This window comes from Rhinatrema bivittatum, chromosome 1, assembly GCF_901001135.1.
Source record: "Rhinatrema bivittatum chromosome 1, aRhiBiv1.1, whole genome shotgun sequence".
Taxonomy (NCBI): domain Eukaryota; kingdom Metazoa; phylum Chordata; class Amphibia; order Gymnophiona; family Rhinatrematidae; genus Rhinatrema; species Rhinatrema bivittatum.
The window spans coordinates 106,887,272-106,910,388 of record NC_042615.1 but is presented as its reverse complement, the minus strand read 5'-3'; positions in this window follow the sequence as shown (position 1 = coordinate 106,910,388).

Genomic DNA, 23,117 nt, shown 5'->3' with positions numbered 1-23,117 from the left:
GTGTAGAGATCACCTGTGGAATTGAATAGGTTGAGTGGAATAGGTGACCTCACCAGGTAATGGGTCACCATGAGTTGATGATAGGTGTCTGAACAGTGGGGATTCGCAAGTGCTCTACGAGTTGTCTGAGTATGAAGTTCCCACCAGCACCAGAGTCCACTAACGCTAAAGTGTGGAATTCAAGGGCCTCCAAGTTAATGGAGACTGGAAGTGTCAGTGGAGGAGATGGAGAAGTTAGACCTAGGAGGAGTCCTCCGGCAGATCCTAGGTCTGAAAGTTTCCTGGACAGATAGGGCAGGAGAGCACAGTGTGACCAAGTTATCCGCAGTACATGCAGAGGCCTAATCTGTTTGGGTGACGCCTCTCTTTAGCTGATAGGTGGTTGCGGCCTAGTTGCATGGGTTCTTCCTCCTTAATAGTGGGTGCGGGAGTAGTCTGGGTAACAGGCGCTGGACGAGAATGCAGAACCCCCGATAGCATCTTCTTAGGACCCTTAATCTCCTGAGATTGCTCATGCAGGCGACAATCAACACGCCCAGCTAGGTCAATGAGAGAGTCCAGAGTTTCAGGGAGCTCACATGCCACTAGTTCATCTTTGATGCATGAGTTAAGGCCTTCCAGGAAAATAGCCCACAGACACCCCAGGTCCCAATGTAATTCCGAAGAAAAGGTTTTGAACTCAATCACATACTCAGTCAGAGGTCTGGTACCTTGTTGTAGATGCAGGAGTGCGGATCCAGCGACAGTCTTGTGAGCAGGGTCATCAAATACAGAATGAAATAGAGCAAGGAAGCCTGTCAAGTCATTGAGAATAGGATCATTACGCTCCCAGAGAGGTGATGACCAGGCCAGGGCTTTCCCGTCTAAGAGGGTCAATATATATGTAGTTTTGGACACTACGTCTGGAAAGTAGGTAGGTTGCAGTGAAAAGTGCATACAGCACTGATTCAGAAAGCCCCTACATAACAGGGAATCACTTGTAAATCGAGTAGGTGCTGGCAATGGCATGGAGTGTCTCAGAGGCAACGCATGTGAAGCGGAAGTGGGCTTGACAGGTGTCGAGGCAGAGTCCAGCCGAGAGCTTAACTGATTGAAGGCATTAGCCAAAGTCTCTAATGTCCTTTGCTGCTTGGAGAGTCGTTGGGCCAGGCCAGGGATGGCCTGGATGGCTGAGAGCTGAGCTGGGTCCATGCAGTTAGCAATCTGTTATGTTTTTGTAAGAATGTGAACCCTGGGCAGGGGCGAGAGGTGTATCCACCTACAGAGGAGCCCTGCGAGCCTCACCGCTGGTAGGCGTGGTCTCAGTGGTCTGGGGACATAGCTGTATGGTAGAGACTTTATTATACAGGAAGGAAGGCAAGCCCTAAGAGCAGGGTTGAAGAGAAAGCACAGTTCTGAGCTGAGGGGAATATCCCCGATGTAAATATCTGGTAGTCGCCCACAGAACGGGGTACGCCAGGAAGTCTCTTCAGAACTGTAGTAAATACCTCAGATGTGCAGATCGGGTAGTGGCCCGCAGAGCGGGGTACGCTGAAGATGTTCATGCTGCAGAGGTGAAGAGTAGATAGTCTGAGGTGCAGGACCCTGGATAAGGATCCTGTGGAAGATGGTGGTAATACTGCATCGCAGGGTAATCTGATGTGACACCTACTGGAGAGGATATGGTAGTGGCCCGAGGCACAGGGTATGCCATAGAGGATTCCTCAGTATGATAGGTAATGTTGAAGTCCAAAGTCTAGTACTCACAAAGTTAGTTCCAGGAGACTTTCCCAGGGAGCAGGACAGGTAGCAATCCAAGGCAGAAAGGCCCTCCGAGGAGCGGATAGCCCGGAACGCGGAAGGGCCCCCGAGGAGTGAGTACCCAGAGCATCACACGCCAAGGCGGAGATCTGGAACAGGAAGTCCAAGGATGGAGTAGATTCCTTGCTAACTCGTTGAAGCATAGGGCCAGTCAGCTTAAGTACTGTAGCGAGATGACGTTATTCGGAGGGGATGCCCCCGAGGTTCCTACCATGATGTGTACAAAGGTGGCCCTTGCACGTGCGCGCATGGCTTAGGAGATACCAGGAACAAGATGGTGGTCAACAATGCCCATGTCATCCCGGGAACGCCAGGTAGGTCGGCGGTGGCTGGCAGAGGCCGCCATTCTTCCTAGAATTGGCGATGCAGCAGAGAGGTGAGCATTAGAGGTTGCAGCCATCTGCGACTGATGGGCGTAACAATGAAAATCAAGGCAAACAAGATAGACCTTAATAAGCACCACTGTGTGTGTGTGTGTGTGTGTGTGTTGGGGGGGGGGGGGGTGTTAGGTTAGGTAAGCTGGCAATACAGAGGCAGGATTTTTAAGCCTTGGTTCATGCTATTGGTCCTATCAGTTAGAAAGTGTGTATTGGGGGTTGATGACAGAATGTCATGTGTACCTATCACCTTCTAGAAATTATTTTACAACTTTTAATGCTAAATAAAGGATCATCATCTAGGCCAGTGCAAGATGATTTAATTATGAACATTTGATATTCTGCCTTTTCCCACAGTTGCTCTCAAGGCAGATTACAATAAACATACATGAGCAGAGACATTTCAACAGTTTAAAATCAGAATCAGAATTTGTAAACAGAGTAATATTGGGATCCAGCACAGGAAACTGATGTGAGTATAGTTTGGAATCTGAGTTGTATATATAATACAATATATTATTTTGTGCTCTAGGAGAACCTTTGGTCATACACTCCCTCCCCCAACTTACCTATTTGTCGGGCCGATGCAGTAAAGTTAGCCCCCGGTTGGACACGTGTTTTTTATGCGCTATTTTTACCCCTTATACAGTAAGGGGTAATGGCGCGTGGAAAACGCGCAGCCAACCCCCCCAAAACTAATAGCACCCGTAACATGCAAATGCATGTTGATGGGCCTATTAGTTATTTCCGCGTGATACAGAAAGTAACACCTGCCAAAGGCAGGAGTTAATTTCGGCTGCACTGGGAAAGTGTACAGAAAAGCAGGAAAAAACTGTTTTTCTGTACACCCTCCGACTTAATATCATAGCGATATTAAGTCGGAGGCCCCCCCCCAAAAAAAATTAAAATAAAAATAAAAAAAATGAAAAATCTGCCACGGCTCGTGGGTTGGAAGACGGAAGCTCAATTTTGCCGGCGTCCGTTTTCCGAACCTGTGGCTGTCAGCGTGTTCGAGAACTGACACCGGTAAAATTGAGCGTTGGGTGTCAAACCCGCTGACAGCCGCTGCTTCTGTCAAAAAGGAGGAGCTAGGTATGCACTAGTATCCCTAGTGCCTCCTTTTACCGTGGGCCCTCATTTGCATATTTTTTCTTTCTGGATTGCGGGCCCAGGAGAGTGGCCTGGGCATGCGCCGGCTCTCCTGCAGGTTTTTCTGTATCGGCCCGTATGGTAGCTCCAGCACAGAGATCCCTTCTTCCAGTGGCAGTGGTTCCAATGATCCTTTATTTGCCCATTTTAGCTCTGACAGAGCACCTCTCTGGGCCTCATGCTGTCAGGATTTTGCCACCCCCATAGTTTTGGCACTCTAGGTAATCACCTAGTTTGCCTAATGGAAGCAGCAGCTCTATGATTATTAAACATTAAAAGTTTTTAAAGAATTTATAATAGGTGATAGAAACTCATATTAGTTTTTCTTCTGGACAACTTGGGATATTTTTTTGAAAGAGTGTCATAGCTAATGAAGGCTCTAATGGAATGGAAGCGATATATCCATTCATTTTAAGGCACTTTAGCACCCAAGCACAAAGAACAATTGCAAAACACATGATGTTCCTAATAATTTTCATTTCTTGTAAAACTTAGATTCAGAACAATGGGAAAAATCATACAAATGAAAAGTGGATTCATGCAAATTTTTAGAAGGCTTAGTCAGAATCTACACAGATAAAAACATTGGTTACATGGTTGACTGATTTTCAGCTGTCTAAAAACATCTGTGCACTCTCTCAAAGTCATTACTTTTATCCACATTACAAAGATGTATTTTCTGGAGCATTTCACAGGAATGGATGAAAAACTACATATGCACATTTAATATTTTTTTTTAAAATTACACAGCATCCAGAATACTGTGTTGTCTCCTATAGTGAAGTAATGAGACACCATGCCCCTTGGTAAGTTTGGTTCAAATGCCTGATGTTTTTTTTTTTGTTGTTTTTTTTTTGCAGCTATCTGATTTAGTGCACTTTAAAAAAGATTAAATACTTTATAGAAAATAAAACACAATAAAGTACTATCGTATATTGAAACTACAAGAAATAGTAAAAATCTGTAGAAGAAGTATATGCACACACAAAAGTAGCAACTTTGCAAGGTCATTGTAACATAATAGCTGCATGGCATATAGCACTAAAGCTAAATACTCAGAAAACAACTAATTCTTACCAATTAAATATGGACCAACATGATCTGCACATAAATTTACCACTGCAAAATGGCCTTTTGCAAATTATTTTTGCAAAATATGTTTTTGCAAAACATTTCACTCAAAATGCCAATCTTTTAGCATTTTTGCAAATTGCTTAGCATTTTGCAAAATTTTTCATGCAAAAAGCCATTTTGTGAAAAAAAAATTGTCACTTTAGTACATCTTGGTTAAATCATGCTTCAAGAGGCAGTATATCTTGGAAGTGCCAGTGGCCAGCTACAATTCACCTAGCTACCACTAATAAATGAGCCACAAATGAGACTGACTTTCTAGGATTTGGGAGCCCTGCAGACAGGAGAAGATGAAGGAGTATCATCCAAAGTTTATCTGTCAAGCTCCAACCAATTAAAGAGTATATGCAAAAGAAAATCTCTGAGCAATAGATATGAATTGTGGAACAGGTCCACTACACATGATTGAAAGTACTATCAGACCCACATTTGTCATAGACAGTTAAACCAACATTTTTCAGAGAGGATGTGCCTGTGTTAGGAACATGAACTCCTAAAAGTGGTAAAGGGAGGGAAGGTTCTTATATATGTTTGTCTGTGTTGAACTAATGTACAAGTGTGTAAAATAAGATAATGTTTTCCTTCTTTTTTGCACTTACTGCTTGTGATTGGACAAGGGAGTTGAGCAGATATGATAAGGCACATCTTGTTTCTTTCTCTGCTTTCATTTTTTTATCTGCCCTGCAACTTTTCTCAGCTTCTAAAGAGACTAAGGGCCTCATTTACCAATATCACATTGGTAATGCATGAAGGGGTGTTTCCCATGCAAATGAGGCTTTTTCTTATATGAGAGAGAAAGAGAGAGAGAGAGAGAGAAAAAAAACCTTGCTATAGTGTCTCTTCCCTAGACAGGTATTTGTATCCCTATGAGAGGCCCTCCTAGTAACTCGAGGTGGGGATTAGGTATTAGTGTAGGGGGTTGGGGGCCACTTTCACATTCAACGTGAGACGTACGAACAGAACAGTGGTCTCTTGTGAAGATTTGATGGCCTTCGGAGTGGGAAAACTCACTCCAAGATGAGATTTGGACAATGTTCTCTCCACCTAGCTTGTTGTTGCCCAGGTAGAGTGTCCATCAAGCTAGGTGGAGAGAACATTGCCCAAATCTCATCTTGGAGTGAGTTTCCCCACTCCGAAGGCCATCAAATCTTCACAAGAGACCACTGTTCTGTTCGTACGACTCACGTTGAATGTGAAAGTGGCCCCCAACCCCCTACACTAATACCTAATCCCCACCTCGAGTTACTAGGTGGGCCTCTCATAGGGATACAAATACCTGTCTAGGGAAGAGACACTATAGCAAGGCTCTCTCTCTCTCTCTAAAACAGGCTGTCCAGGAAACATCATGAACTGTGATAAACCTCTCTCAGATACTGACACAGGCTGTTTTCCCGCTGCACAAAAAAAGCCTCATTTGCATGGGAAACACCCCTTAATGTGTTACCAATGCGATATTGATAAATGAGGCCCTAAGGGGCAGATTTAAAAAGCCCTGCGCCAGCGCACCTATTTTGCATAGGCCGCCGGCGCGCGTATGTCAGGGGTGTGGCCGGAGTGACGCAGCGTTTTGGGGGCGGCGACGCGGGTGTGGTTTCGGCCCGGGGGTGTTCCGGGGGCATGGCCGCGGTCTCCGGAACAGCCCCCGGGACCAGAACACGGAGCGGGGCTGCCAGCCCCGCGTTCCGGTCCCGGGGGCTGCTTTCAGCAGGCGTAACTTTGCCTACAAAGGTAGGGGGGGTTAGATAGAGCCAGGGGAGTGCGTTAGGTAGGGGAAGGGAGGGAGGGGAAGGTGGGAGGAGGGCGAAGGAAAGTTCCCTCCGAGGCCGCTCCGAAATCGGAGCAGCGTCGGAGGGAACTGGCAGCGCACGCTGGGCTCAGCGCGCACAGGTTGCACAAATGTGCACCCCCTTGCACGCACCGACCCCGGATTTTATAAGGTGCGCGCGGCTACGCGCGTATCTTATAAAATCCAGCGTACTTTTGTTCGCGCCTGGTGCGCGAACAAAAGTACGCGATCGCGCAAATTTTTAAATCTACCCCTAAGTTTTCTTGATTTACAAAGATGTTTCTTTCTCTCTCCCTGTTTGCTGCTTTCAGTTTTACTTTTGATCTGCCCTGCAACTTTACTGCACCTTCTAAAGAGACTAGGCTTTCTTGATTTACATAGATGTTTTGTTTCTCAAATAAATACTAAATTGTGTTTTTGGAACTTACCATTAAGTGGTGTGTGCATGCTTTCTGCTGGACTACTTACTTTAGGGTTGATGCAATACAGCGTGCTCAGCCGAGCGCACTGTTTAAACTGCAGTTGGATGCGGGTTGTGGAGGCGCTACCTAATTCCCTTATGCCTCCACAACCCGCGTCCAACACGTGTCAAAACTAATAGGGCTCATCACATGCAAATGCATGTTGTTGAGGGTATTAATTATCCGAAATGCCAAAATAAAAATGTGCATTTAAAACACAGTTTTGAACTCATAAATTAATGCCTGCCTAGAGCAGGCATTAATTTCTGAGCACTCCCAAAAGTTGTAGTCCGTACATCCTCCTATTTAATATCGTTGCAATATTAAGTAGGAGGAAGGAAAACTCTAAAAAAGTTATTTATTGATTTATTTATTTATTTGAGTGTTTTTGTATACCGGGATACATTGGGAACATCATCTCGGTTCACAGAGAACTTAAAATAGCAACAAGCTTTACAAAGAACAAGGAATAGAGTGAAGGTTAATAATAAAGGTAACAAAGAAATGCAAACAGGTAACACAACATGTTTTGTAACGAGCTATTTACAAAGTGTACATTAAAATGTTATAACGAGCTATTTACAAAGTGTACATTAAAATGAGGTCATCATGACTGATTGGGGTAGGTATCAGAAAGAGTATTGCAGAGAAAGTATTGTCGCATGTGAGTTAAGGAAGTTGACATGAATGTAATAGGTGACACAGGAAAATCGGGCTATTATAGGTGGTAATGGGGAGATGTTGAAAAAAAGTTATGGGGTAATGGGGAGAAGTTGAAAAAAAGATTTAAAAAGAGTGCCAGCAGCCAGGTTTGTGAAACGGACGCTCAGTTAACAAGTGTCTGTTTCCTGAACCCATGGCTGTGTGCCAATTAAGAAAATTGTCGCCGATAAGTTCAGCATCTGTTTTCCTAACCGGCAGATGCCATGGACAGCCGACCACTTGTGGGCTCCGGCTGTCAAGGAGGCACTAGGGGCTCGCAAGTGACCTCTAATTTAAATATTGAATGGTGCTGCCAGGAGAGGTGCATTGGGGCACACTAGGAAAGCGGGTGCTGAATATTCAGTGCTCGCTTTCACCATTTTTTTTTTTTTGCATCGGCCCCAATGAACACAAAGGTTGAACCACAGCCTCCAATAGCATTTGATTGACTGTACTAATCTCTGTCTGTCCCATGATGATCTACTGTTCTGGTAGTGGGCTGGGGGAGAGCATTTGACTGTGCTTCTAGAGGTGGTGCAGGATACTTCCAAAAGAAGGAGTATGAGAAATAGACAACAAGAAGCTGTTGGATGGAAACCTCCTTTTTTTCTCCATTTCCCTATTCACATGTCCTTCCATAAACATTCTTACATACAGATGCTCTGGTCTTTCACCCATTATCTTCACTCCAGCCATGCACACACACTGGGGTAGATTTTACAAATTTGCGCACATGCGTACTTTTGTTCACGCACCAGGCGCAAACAAGAGTACATGGGATTTTAATAGATACGAGCGTAGCCGCGTGTATCTGTTAAAATCCGGGGTCAGCATGCGCAAAGCTGTGCAAAATCGGCAGCCTGCACGCGCCGAGCCGCGCAGCCTGCCTCAGTTCCCTCCGAGGCCGCTCCAAAATCACCTTCCCCTCTCTTCCCCTACCTAACGCACCCCTGAGGCAGGCGTAACTTGTGCGCACCGGGCCGGCCGCTGGCGCACGATTCCCAGGCCCGGAAGCCATTTTGGATACCTTGGCCACGCCCCCGAAATGCCACCAGGCTGGAACCACGCCGCAGCACCTCCCCCAAATAGCATACCGCCGCGACACCCCCCCCCCCCCCAGGAAAGCCCCTGGACTTCCACACGTCCCAGGGCTTGCGTGCACTGCCGAGCCTCCTCAACATAGGCTTGGCGCACGCTGGCTGAACTTCGGGCAGGTTTTCGGGGTGTATGTGCATATCTTAAGCGCATACCCCTTTGAAAATCTGGCCCACTGTGCTGAAAGCAAAAATACTAGCTAGACAGATTTAAGTTTAGCACATTGCATGATATCAACCATTTTTATCAGGCAATAATTTGGTAAGTCACTTGAAATAAATAATAAAATGCACTGTGCATTAGTAGATATGCCTTTAATATATTATTTTGGTAACTGTAATGACCATGAGTCATGTGGGGAAGGAGACATAGACAGGGGATCAGTAATACAGTAGTATAATACAAATCTGTGCTAGCAAAAACATAAGTGTAGGATGGAGGAAGTTACACTAATAAGTGTCACAGGCAATATATCAGAGACTATAGCATATGTGCATATAAAAAGGTAATAGAAGAAAACCAAACTATTGCTAACAACATGCTTATTATGTGCAGAATAACAAGAAAAGAGAAAACATAAGATAACACACACTAACTCATAGGCTTATGTCTCTTGTCCCGGTTTCTGATAGGCAAGTAGTACAGCTTGGTGTTGTCCTTGCAAGGACTTGGCATAAGGTGTGAGGAAGTCTTCTCCAGGTATGAGGACAAAAACTGCTCAGGGGGCATATTTTTTAAAAAATTGTTTTTTTTATATTCTGCTTTTTGGCACTTTAATGCAAATTATGTTCATGTGTTGTAGATATGCTTTTAGTTGTCTTCCATCTGTTCCAACCATTGTAGCTGGGGACGGGGTTTTATACTGTCTACTCACAAACACACAGCTCAGATTTCTTTGTTTCAAGCAGCCCTAAGCTATAAATCAAATTTCCTTCTCTCAGTGTTTCACTCTTTGGTGGGGGGGCTATTTTGTCCCTGCACGTACATTTATATTCTTCTTCTCTACTCTCCCTAATCCTAATATAGTAACAAATGTGCACTTAGATTTACTGATAAAGCTTCTTGATTGTCATTTCTAGCCAAGTTAATATTTTATTTTTATTTATTTATATTTTTATATTCAGCTTTTCAGCACTTCAAAGTGTACATCAAAGCGGATTACATTCAGGTACTGTAGGTATTTCCCTATCCCCACAGGGCTTACAATCTAATTTTGTACCTGAGGAAATGGAGGGTAAAGTGACTTGCCCAAGGTCACAAGGAGCAACAAGGTTGTAACCTGCTGCTCTAACCACTAGGCTACTCCTTCACTACTATATGATTATAAGTTTATTGAATATTAAACAAATATTTAATTTTTGGTCTAGAGAGAACAGAATAATCCACTTTCATGTGTTTTGGCCAAGTACTTTTAAAATGTCTCTAAAATTGTTTGCAAATTATTTATTGGAGAGAAATTGTAATGCTGTCTTCTCTGTATAAATGCCATTTTTTGTATTAACAGGAAGCACCGTCCCATTAGCAAGCAATAACAGGAGTGAGGGAGTGTATATTATGGATTGCTCTAAACATTGACTATTTGTAAAATGAATAATGATTGAAACTGATGTGGCAGATGTGCGTTAAATAAACAATCTATGCTGTTAACCAACTCTGTCTAGGTTATAAAAGCATTTAAGGTATTATATATATTCTACTGAACTGTCCTTGCTGATAAGGAATATTTGATGGCTAAGATATATTATTTGTTTAATTTTCAGGACATGACTTAGGCCTTGCAGACAGTAATTTAGACAGAGATAATAATCTAGGATTCTTTTGAATACATAACCTTTGCTCTTCTGGCAATGCACTTCAGACAATTTCATTAGCAAACATCAAAAGTAAACTATATTAGCCTCAATTCTACAAAGCTCCTGAGACATATAAAGGAAGTTTCTTCTTTGTTGCAAAAAAGATATTTGTGTTGGATTGGAAGGTAATCAGTTCTGTCCCATGGGGTTTAACTAATGTGCATAATATTTCTGAATGTCTCCAAATTTCATAGAATAGAGGTCTACTGTGTATTAGAAAAATTGCTCCCAGAAGGAAAAAATATTTTTCCTATCCCTTAGGTTCTGTAAAACAGATTAAATAAGTTAAGACTCAAGCACTGTAACGGCTTTTGATACTACAGAAGACAGTTTCTTGTTAGTAATTGGGTAGAATCCACATTAAAAACCACCAAAACAGCTGTTTACTTGGCAGCATCAACTATAACAGCCTTTCCTATGGGAGGATGTCAGTGGAGCCTGGATAAGAGCAATCTACAAGGGCAAAGAACTCAGAGTCTTGTTCTTTGCAACATAATCTACAGAGGAAGATAATATATCAGCAAAACGCAACTGCCTATTGAATTTTAATTGGACTAATTGTCTTGAGCTGAAGCAAATTTCATGTAAGTACTACAAAATAGATGCACAAATCTTTTTTTAATATAGACAGAATTGTTTCATTTTCATATATTTGACACAGTATACAATATTTTCATTGTCTAAAGCAAACCCAAATAAAACAAAACCAAAATACATTACAGCAGCAACAATAGGCAATAGGCCCACAAAATTACTGACAGGAAATTATTCTCTATGGTAGAAATCTGATTGTTCTTTCTTTTCAAAATTATCTGCAGAATACAACCAGAGAAACAATGTGACCTGCACTTACATCATGCCTTATGCAGCTCTTTATGTAAGAAAGAGAAAAATCATAAAAAGTTAAATACTGTAACTTTTTTGAAGTCTGAAGAGTGCAAGGGAATTCAAACTGCTGCATTGTGACAGTTTGCAGCAATTCTATTTTGCTCAATTGTGCTTTTTTAAAAGGATGCAGTTGGCTCAGTAAAGAACTGTAATTCTTTCTTTTAATGTCTGTTCCTTTTAGGCTATAGAATTTTTTTTAACAAAGTGTAAGTGTGTATTATGTTTTGTTTTGTTTTCAAAATTTGGAGGGTATTCATTAAACCAAGTTAAAGAAATATTTTATATAAAAACTGCTGCTTTAATGTGAACAAATTACCACCATTTTCATTACAGAATTATAACAAAGTAAATAGAAACATAGAAGTCATGGCAGAAAAGGACCAAATGATCAATCCAGTCTGCCCAGCCATTGAAGCAGAGAGCAAAGATGGAGTTGCTGTCTGAATCCAAATCCCCCTTTCTCACTCTCACTGCCATTGAAACAGAGAGCAATGATGGAGTTGCATCAACAGCATGAAGACTTAATTGTTAAGGGTAGCAACTGCCACACCAGCAAGTTTCCCCCAATTACCCCTAGTTACCTCCATGCACTCTTATTTCCAACCTCTAGACTTTAGGGATCCATAGTGTTTATCCCATGCCCCTTTGAATTTCTTGACTGTTTTAATCTTCACCACCTGTTCCGGAAGGGCATTCCAGGCATTCACTATCCTCTCTGTGAAGAAATATTTCCTGACACTGGTATTGAGTCATCCTCCCTAAAGTTTCATTTCATGACCCCTAGTTCTATTGATTTCTTTCCAATGGAAAAGATTTGAAGATTGTGCATTATTAAAATCTTTCAGATATCTGAAAGTCTGTATCATCTCTTCCCAGCACCTCCTTTCTTCTAGGGCAGTGGTTCTCAACCCTGTCCTGGGGACCCCCCCAGCCAGTTGGGTTTTCAGGATATCCACAATGAATATGCATGAGAGAAAATTTGTATACACTGCCTCCATAACATGCAAATTTTCTCTCATGCATATTCATTGTGGATATCCTGAAAACCCGACTGGCTGGGGGGGTCCCCAGGACAGGGTTGAGAACCACTGTTCTAGGGTGTACATATTCAGATCCTTCAGCCTTTCCTCATAAGTCTTCTAATGCTGACCCCTCACCATTTTGGTCACTCTTCTTTGGATCACCTCTATTCTGTCTTTATCCTTTTTGAGATACAGGCACCAGTATTGAACACAGTACTCCAGGGACCTGTACAAGAGCATTATCACCTCTTTTTTCTTACTGGTTATTCCTCTCCCTATGCAGCCCAGCATTCTTCTGAGTTTAACTATCACCTTGTCACATTGTTTCACCATCTTCAGATCATCAGGCACTATCATACCAAGACCCCTTTCCCAGTCCGTGCTCATTAGTCTTTCACAGCCCATCACATAAAGCTCTTTTGGATTGCCGCAGCCTAGATGCATGACTCTGTACTTCTGAATCCCAGCTGCAAAATCTTTGACCACTATTCAAGTATCCTTAAATCACTGTTCATGCTCTCTACTCCTTCAGATGTGTCCACTCTGTTGCAGATCTTAGTATCATCCACACATAGACAAACTTTACCTTCTATCCCTTCCGCCAGATCACTCACAAAGATATTGAACAGAATTGGTCCCAAAACTGATCCCTGTGGCACTCCACTTAACACCATTCTTTCCTCAGAGTAGGTTCCATTTACTATTACATGCTGTCTCCTGTCAGTCAACCAGTTTGCAATCCATGCTACTATCTTGGCACCCACTCCCAAGCTTCTCATTTTATTCATGAGTCTCCTATATGGGACTGTATCAAAAGCTTTACTAAAATCCAAGTAAACCACATTGAGCACTCTTCCCTGATCTAATACTCTAGTCACCCAATCAAAAAAATCAATCAGATTTGTCTGACAGGATCTATCCCTGGTAAATCCATGCTGCCTCGGATCAAGCAACCCACTGGATTGTAGACAGTTCACTATCCTTTCCTTCATTAATTTTCCCAACACAAAGGTGGAGCTAACTGGCCTATAGTTTCCAGTCTGCTCTCTGATCCCACTCTTGTGAAGTGGGACCACCACTGCTCTTTTCCAATCTTGGGGCACCACTCCCATTTCCAGGGCTCTATTTATTTATCTATTTATTTGAAAACATTTATATTCCACCAATATAAAATTCTTGGTGGAGTTGAACAAGTCCTTCAGCAGACCTGCCAGCACATTACTGAGCTCCTGAGCTCCCTCAATATCCTGGGATGTACTTCATCTGGCCCCATGGCCTTGTCAACTTTCAGTTTTCCTAGCTCTTCCTATACATTCTCTTCTGAAATGGAGTTTTGTCTACTCCACCCCTATCCATGGTCTTCTTAACTAGTGATGGTCCTTCTCCAGGGTTTTCTTTAAAGAACACCGAACTGAAGTATTTGTTCGGCCATTTCTTTGTCTCTCTCCGCCCACTGAACTTTGTCACCTTTCAATTTCACTATACCATTTTGGACCTTTCTCCTTTCTCTGATATAACTGAAAAATGATTTGGCACCTTGCTTTACTTCTTTGGCAATCCTTTCTTCTGCCTGACTTTTTGCTTTCTTGATTTCTTTCTTCATCTCTCTCAGTTTCACCAGATATTCTTCCCTGTGTTCCTCTTTTTGAGATCCTTTATAGTTTTTGAATGATGTTCTTTTTGCTTTTATTTTATTAGCCACCTCCTTTCAGAACCAGATCAGTTTGTTATTTTTCTTACTTTTGTTTACTTTTCTAGCATATAGATTTGTTACCTTTGTAATTGCTCCTTGTAGTTTGGCTCACTGTTGTTCCACTTCTCTCATTTTCTCCCAATCTTCTAATTCTACCCCCAGGTATGTCCCCATTTTGACAAAGTCCATATTTTTGAAATTCAAAACTCAGGTTTTCGTGTGACTTCTCTGTATCCTATTTGCGATATCGAACCATACTGTTTGATTATCACTGGTGATGAGGCAGGCACCCACCCGAATTAGAGACATTATCCCCATTATTAAGTAGGGATATGCAATTGTTTTTCCTGAATTAGGCAATGTCAATGACATTGCCTAATTCGGAATGTTTTGGGAGAACCGAAAATGATTGATTTTTTCCGAAAGTTCAGAAAAAATTCATTTTTGAGTTAGCACATGCTAACCTGAAAATCAGGGCTCCTGAAAAAAAAAAACCAACCCTGAACCACAGGAAAAATGAAATTCCTGTGGAGGGGGCCCAAAACAAAGCCCGACACAAAATTTTTACCCGAAGCACATCTCTATTAGTAAGTACTAAGTTGAGTATAGCTCCCTCTATCATGGGTTCCATGCCCTTACAGGGCAACCACTATCTCTCTGCTTCTGGTAGATTCCACAGAAGGGATTTTCCAGTCTATATCCGGCAGATTAAAATCTCCAACAATAAACACTTCTCCCTTCTTTCTCACCTTTTGGATATCTTTGACCAGATCTCTGCTAGTTCTTCTGTTTGAGTTGGAGGCCTGTAAACCATGCCAGTAAAAATAGGTGTACCATCTTCTTTTTTTAGGACAGTCCATAAAGCTTCTTCTCTACCTCATATTCCACACAGCTCAGTTGCTTGGATATTGTTTTTGATATAAAGAGCTAGTCCTCCCCCTTTTCTGTCCTCTCTGCACTTCCTTTATAGCCTAGTATGGCCGTATCCCAATCATGAGAATCTGTGAACCATATCTCCATAACTGCAACAATGCCCAAGTCCACTTCCACCATTAGGGCCTGCAGATCTGGGATTTTATTCCCGAAACTACGAGCATTTGTAGTCATAGCTTTCCCATTTTTCTTCCTTGATTTATTGCACCTTTAGATACCTTCTCTGCATTTTTGAGCTGATTGATTTTGTTATGTTCTCCTCCCACGTCCTGTATAGCTTGGGAGTGACATGTCAATTTCCTTGGCCATCTCCTGCCACCCCCATTCTTTAGTTTAAATGTCTGATAATATATGATCTGAATTTCTCACTTAGCATCCTCTTTGCTGCTAAAATCAAATGTAGGCCACTTACCATGTAGCCTTTTACTTCTCCATACATGACCCCCAGCCTCCAAAGTTTCCAAAACCAATTTCTGTATACCATGTTTTGAACCAGAAATTGAAATTATCTATATGGCATAGCTTCTCATTTCCCTTTCCATGAACAGGTAATACTTCCAAAAAGGCAATAGTCTTTGCCATGAGTCTTATCATCTTTCCTAGATTTTGGAAATCTTTTTGTACTTCATGGAAATGATCACAAAAAAGGACCAACTAGATCATCCAGTCTGACAAATTATTCTGTCTAAACTGTCAAGAATACATCCCAGCTGCTAGTCTCAGAATCTGACCACTGCAAGATTTCTCTTTATACAGGACAGTAATTTTTGTATTTCTCCTTTGTATTTCATAATGTTGCATATAAGATCTCCACTAAGTTCACTCCAGCATCTACCCTGTCCATGCCTAACCAGAAAGCTTTGTAATAATCTTAATAGCCAGGAATACTAATGTGAACATTGCCCAAAAATCTAGCCTCCCTGCATAGCTTGCCAGACAGACCTGGTTTCCAATAGGACTTTTAGTTAATTACAGAACTTGAAGACTGCCAGACATTTAACTGCTAGCGTGTTTGGAGCATCACAATCTGATTTAAATAGCTATTACTATTAAACCTCTTACGTCTCTTGCATAGCCTGTGAAACAGATCCTGGTAAATTTAAAATCTGAAGCCTCCCAGATATATACAGTTGCTAATCAAGTTTATCGTCACAGCCAGTCAGATAACCTGACCATGAAGATGTCTATATTTTTGCACACCAAACAGTGCCAAGCAGATAAATGACCTCAATGTCCCTAATAATGACCAAGTATGGATTTTGCTAAATGGAAAACATCAATTGGAATTGCACCTGTTTTGGTTAGAATATCTGGTATTCATTGTGGGGAATAAATTCATCATCTTTCTCCATCGCTCCATGGTGAGACCGCACCTGGAATACTGTGTACAATTCTGGTCACCGCATCTCAAAAAAGATATAGTTGCAATGGAGAAGGTACAGAGAAGGGCAACCAAAATGATAACGGGGATGGAACAGCTCCCCTATGAGGAAAGGCTGAAGAGGTTAGGGCTGTTCAGTAGGGATGTGCAGAGGGACACCATACGTTGCATTCAGGATTCGGATTCGTTGGGGGGCGAATACGTTGCATTTGGCCGTATGGCGCTCCCATCCGTTAATACGTCCATTTCAATTCGTCCCCCCCGCTAAAATTAAATTAACTACAATCCCCTACCCTCCAGACCCCCCTAAGACTTACCAAAACTCCCTGGTGGTCCAGCGGGGGGTCCGGGAGCCATCCCCTGCACTCACACCCTCGGTGCTGGTTTCAAAATGGCGCCGATAGCCTTTGACCTACTATGTCACAGGGGTTACCGGTGCCATTGGTCAGCCCCTGTCACATGGCCAATGGTGCCATCTTGTGCTCCTACCATGTGACAGTTTCAGACCAATGGCACCAGTAGCCCCTGTGACATAGTATGGGCAAAGGCTATTGGTGCCATTTTGATTACTGGCAGCCGACGGTTCGAGTACAGGAGGTCACTCCCGGACCCCCGCTGCACCACCAGGAACTTTTGGCAAGTCTTGGAGGACACTCCTGACCCCACTCCTGGGGTCAGGAGTGTCCTTGGAGGACACTCCTGACCCCCCTAAGACTTGCCAAAAGTCCAGCAGGGGTCCGTGAGTGACCTCCTGCACTCTGGCTGTCGGATGCCAGTACTCAAAATGGTGCCGATCACCTTTGCCCTCACTATTTCACAGGGGCCGACGGTTGGCCCCTGTGACATAGTGAGGGCAAAGGCGATCGCCAGCCAGTATTCAAAATGGCACCAAAAATCATTAAAACCTTTTTTAAAAAAGTGGTCTCACACATGTCAAGTCTCATGCATTAAAGCATGAGATTTACCCAAGGCCATCTCATGCTCTCATGCTGTGAGCCCCTCCTCTCATGCTTTCGGCCACTGAAAACAAGGGGCAGCAAAATTGCCAGTGTAAGCCCATGGCTGGCAGTTGCTGAAAAACAGGAGTGGCCTAGTGAAGGCATCTGCAGAGCCCATCCCACCAAAAAATAGGTGAGGCCCAGCAGGGCTATTGACAAAACCTATGCTGCCTGCAGTCCAAAGAACAAGAAATGCCAGTGGGACTGGCAGCAGAGTACATTCTAAACAACACAGGAAGAGAAACACAGCCTTTGAGAGAGCATGTATATGAGTGAAAGTTTGAGTGAGAGTGCATGTTTGTGTGTATGTGAGAGAAATTTAAAAAATCCCAGATATGGAGAGCAGGGCTTTTTAAAATTTTTATTACATTATTGTGTGTTGTTTGATGTTTATGCTGTTTTGAAATATTTTATTGGCATTTGGGAATTTTTTTAAAATTTTCATATGAGTTTCTATGTTTTGGATTTAGAAAACACCTAAAGATGCTGTTCTTATGCAGGCATTTTCTTAATCCATGAATGTTGAATTTGATAATATACTGCCCATTTTGTTTTATTTGCCTATGTTTTAATACTATTTTGTAGTGTTATTTTATTCTTGCTTTAAAATGTATGTTTACAATTATGTATGTTTTATTGTGAGCTGTTTAGGGTCTTTGACATATTCTGACATATAAATAAATATTAATATAACATTACATCTAGAGCAGGACCTGATCAGGTTTGATAGGATGCCCTCTATTAGTCAGTTAAGCTATCAGGCTTCTTCCTGAAGTAACAGTGGGTGGATGAGAAATAGGAGCATCTCAGTCAACTTAACAATTAAAATCCAATAGCATTCCTGCCCCACCAATTTATTTAAAATGTTCCCAATTCCTCCAAAAGGAGCAAGCTCCTTTGGTTTTGAGGAACAGCATGAACAGCAGAAGCTTCTAGTAACATCAGGGGAAGGAAGGGGACTTAGATGATCACAATCATTTCCCCACATAGCCCCTCCTCTCACATCTCTCTAGTCTTTTCCCTCTTTCTGTTAGGAGGGAAGGAAGGGGACTTAGATGATCACAATCATTTCCCCACATAGCCCCTGCTCTGACATCTCTCTAGTCTTTTCCCTCCTTCTGTTAGGAGGGAAGGAAGGGGACTTAGATGATCACAATAATTTCCCCACATAGCCCCTGCTCTCACATCTCTCTAGTCTTTTCCCTCCTAACAGAAGGATGTGAGAGCAGGGGCTATGTGGGGAAATGTTTGTGTGTTAATCAAAAACCAGAGGTCCTATAACAATTACATTTCTATCCAAAAATTTATTAAATGTATTATAACACGAAATAACCTCCTCTAATACATAAGAACTCCTATCTAGACAGTGCATATATAAAAACATACACAATCATTCAATACCCTACATACACACTAACCACACATACTCACATCATCCACATATCCCATAAAATCCCCCAACATGATCATTAAATACAAGGGTGTAATACGTGTTTATCTCTTCCAATGTGTAGCGTACTACCTCATAACAGTTATATAATTGATTTCACAATCCAGAGTATAATAATCATTCTCATATATGAATTAATATCACCCGACGAAGATTTCGTTTCACCCGTGGATACGGGCTTCCTCAGGGACTATGTCCACAAACTCGTGGCATTATCATGTTGAAGTACCCAAGTCATCCTTCCAATATCCCAATTAATGAACACAAATTTTCTTCTTGACTCCTTGCTCACTAAATATCAATTCCACATCTAGCATAGGGTCCTTAATATCAGCATTCCACCGGTGATTACAATGTTTCTATCATAATCATTCACTCCCATCTATTTTCATGTGTTGCCAAGTTTACAATGTGATCTTGCAACTTTGTAGCACTTCCGGCGGTGCATATTAGAAGAAGACATTGGGATCGCGGCAGCGCGACTACGTATGTGAGGATGTTGTGATCGGTGTTTTAAGTGTTGAAAGCTGAGATCTAGAAGGAAGGTTACATATAAAGAAGGTTGGCAGCGCCGGAAGTGCTACAAAGTTGCAAGATCACATTGTAAACTTGGCAACACATGAAAATAGATGGGAGTGAATGATTATGATAGAAACATTGTAATCACCGGTGGAATGCTGATATTAAGGACCCTATGCTAGACGTGGAATTGATATTTAGTGAGCAAGGAGTCAAGAAGAAAGTTCGTGTTCATTAATTGGTTGGAAGGTTGACTTGGGTACTTCAACATGATAATGCCACGAGTTTGTGGACATAGTCCCTGAGGAAGCCCGTATCCACGGGTGAAACGATATCTTCGTCGGGTGATATTAATTCATATATGAGAATGATTATTATACTATGGATTGTGAAATCAATTATATAACTGTTATGAGGTAGTCCGCTACACATTGGAAGAGATAAACACGTATTATACCCTTGAATGATTGTGTATGTTTTTATATATGCACTGTCTAGATAGGAGTTCTTATGTATTAGAGGAGGTTATTATGTGTTATAATACATTTAATAAATTTTTGGATAGAAATGTAATTGTTATAGGACCTCTGGTTTTTGATTAACATATGATACAGACAGAGGCACTGCACTTTTGTGTCTACCTGTTGGGAAATGATTGTGATCATCTAAGTCCCCTTCTTTCCCCTGATGTTACTAGAAGCTTCTGCTGTTCATGCTGTTCCTCAAAACCAAAGGGGCTTGCCCCTTTGGAGGAATTGGGAACATTTTTAACAAACTGGTGGGGCAGGAATGCTATTGGATTTTAATTGTTCCTTCCCTTGTGTAGGGGGAGAAGTTCAGAAGTTATTTACCTGCTTTTATTTTTAATTCTGTATATGTTATTGCATTTTCTGTAGTACTGTATTATTATATTTTTAATGTTTTGCGGGATTATGTTATTGTTATTTTGGTATAGCCACTTTTAATCCTTTTTGTAGTAAGTTGGCATACAAATCCAGAATATAGTGTAATGTTCTGTACCTTTCTCTATACTTACTGACATATGGCCCCAGGGAAGGAAGAATGGGAACAGGCTCCTGAAGATCAATAGCCTATTCATAAATAAATCTCCTGCACTGCACCGTGTGATTCCAATATGAGCAATAGAAAATTTCAAAAATATATCTACATTTTTCCTAATATGAATCTGAAATACAGTAAGGATTTTCTTAAGCAAGAGGAGACATGGATAGGGGTTTTTTCATATAAAGACTTCAGTTCAGATTGAATATACTTCTAACTAGTTCATTTTTTAGCTGAAATGCCCTATTTACTGCATATTTTATCTTTTGGTCATCAATGTTACAACGTTATTGTTAAATTTTGAACTTATGTACACTGTTCCAAGTTTCATAACCTTGTTCTATGTAATGCCTTTTGGCAATTTTCATGTTCTGTTTCAATGTAAACCGATGTGATCTTTATTTCATATAGGAACACCGGTATATAAAAATCTAAAAATAAATAAATAAATATTTTATTGTACAATGTTAAAGAGAACAAAGAAGTACCATAAGTAAATATGTAATATCATATACTTAAGATAATTTTAAAAAGTCTCATTAATATAAATATTACTGTCAGCAAATATACCACCTGCTTAAAGAGATGATACCAAATTTTTAGTTTTGCATGGACAACACATTTCTGCAGATAATTAGCTTACCATATATCTCTCTTAAGAATAATATTGTATTATTAATCCCCTAATAGTATTTTCCATTATGAAGAGCTGTATATATGAATTGAACATCTGGAAGTTGAAGCAATTTGTTAGAGAGCAGAGCAGTGTCTAGGTTTTTTTTTTCAATCATGCTCTGAGATTAATATTGTTAAACATGTTGACTTGTGTAGTACTTCTGTTATATTGCACACTTAAAATTCAGTGCCGCAAAAATAGAGTCTAAAGAAACAATTTGTGAGGTTTTAAGAAGACAATGAAAAGTAAAGGTTATAAAATATGGGTTATCAGAATGCATGAAGCATGGGTAGGTATTTTCAAGAATGAGGATAATATTCATAACCCCACTGAGCAGATAAGATAATGGGGTAAATTTAACTGGCTACCTCTAGCTAGATATTCAGCCACACTTACAAGGGGTAAAAATGTGGCTGAATATCCAACTCAGTCTAGCTGGAAAAAAATGAGACTTAATAGATTTAGTCCAGGATTCATCATTTTTCGCAGAATGATGAATTCTGTGAAAACGGGGGGGGTGGGGGATGAAGGGGGGGCAGGCCTATGAAAGGCCACAGCCTTCACACCACGGCGGTGCGCCGGCTGCCAGCTTTCGCACCGAATAGCGCCACCATGAAAGCTGGTGCTATTCGGCACGCTACTGCCGACAATAATGTTAGTAACATTATGCCGGCAGCGAAGCCACCGCCGACTCCTCCCCTCACCGCCCCGACTCCTCCCCTCCCCCTAATTTGCATTATATCGCATGCAAAAAGGCCCTTTTTGCATGTGATATGGCCTCATCGCGCGCTTTAGGGCTCTAACGCACACGATAAAGCTTTAGAAAATAACCCCCTTAGTGTGGTTGCAGCTCTCCAGTTAATCTTAGCTGGTTAGGACTGAAAATCTATGCTATCCAGCTAAATTTTCATTATTAAAAAAAAAAAAAAAAAAGCCAACAATCCCAGATCCGCCCTCTGTCTCCTGCCTTTATATGTGTTGTGAGGGGGACTTACAAACTCCCAAAAGGTTCCCCTTCCATCCAAAAAAATGTAAAATTTGTGCAGGGGGCCCAATAGCCTCCCTCATGGGATTCTTCCCTCCCTCCTGCCTCTCTGATAATATTAAAAAGTGTCCTGGTATGTCTTGCCTCCCATCCCAGTTCTTACCATAAAAACTGACAGCTAAGTGTCTCCAGGTCCCATCCCGCCCCACCCCTGAACTCCTCCAAAAGACTCCAGACCAAGCCAAAAGAAGATAGAAGCTGACCATTCTCCTGGCTTGGTTCACTGTTTAGATTTTCAGGATATGAACAATGAAAAAAGCAGGAGAAATGTTCACATATACTGGGTTTACATAGTATGCAAATTTATTTCATGCTCATTCATTAGGGATATCTGAAAACTCCACTAGCTGAAGGATCAGTAGGACAGGTTTGATAACACTGGCCTAGAAATTGGCAACTGCCATATAATTACAAATGATATCATTGAATGTACAGTCTGTTAAAGGAAAACTCACTGCAAATTTTTATTTGTCTGTTCATTTAAAAACATTCATTGGATGCTAACCAATTAGAAAGCCAAAGGCCTGTGTTTAATTCATCTTTATTTGCCAAAGTTGATAGAAAGAGCAGAATTGCTACAATTAGAGGATGGTGCATGATCATTGCTTTAACACCCAAAATTGATTTTACATAGCAGACCTCCTGCTAACACTGGAACCACTATCTCACATAACAAGCTCTCTCCCAATACCCAAACCCTGATCTTTCTAAGAAAGCTCCTTCCCCTGATCTTACCCTTGTGCCTACCATCACTGACCCCACTCCTCACTACCCACTACCCATCTGTACCCCAAGATGGAAGGATAAGATATGCTTGCTTCCTTCCTGCTCCAATGTCATATTATAAATGCTTCTGAGTAGAGGCAGGTATGTAAAAAAAAAAAAAAAATTGGTTCAGTTTAGATTTTGTTTCAGTTTCCTGATTCATTCAGTTCATTCAGATCAGAGGATCATTTGTTTCATTTACTTCATTCTTTTCCATTAAAGTAAAAAGGAGACACAATACATCCACTTTTTTAAATTCTAAATATGGGGTTTTAATCCAAGTTTTATGAAACCTGCTAGTAGGCATCAACAGCAGAGACAACAGCACCCG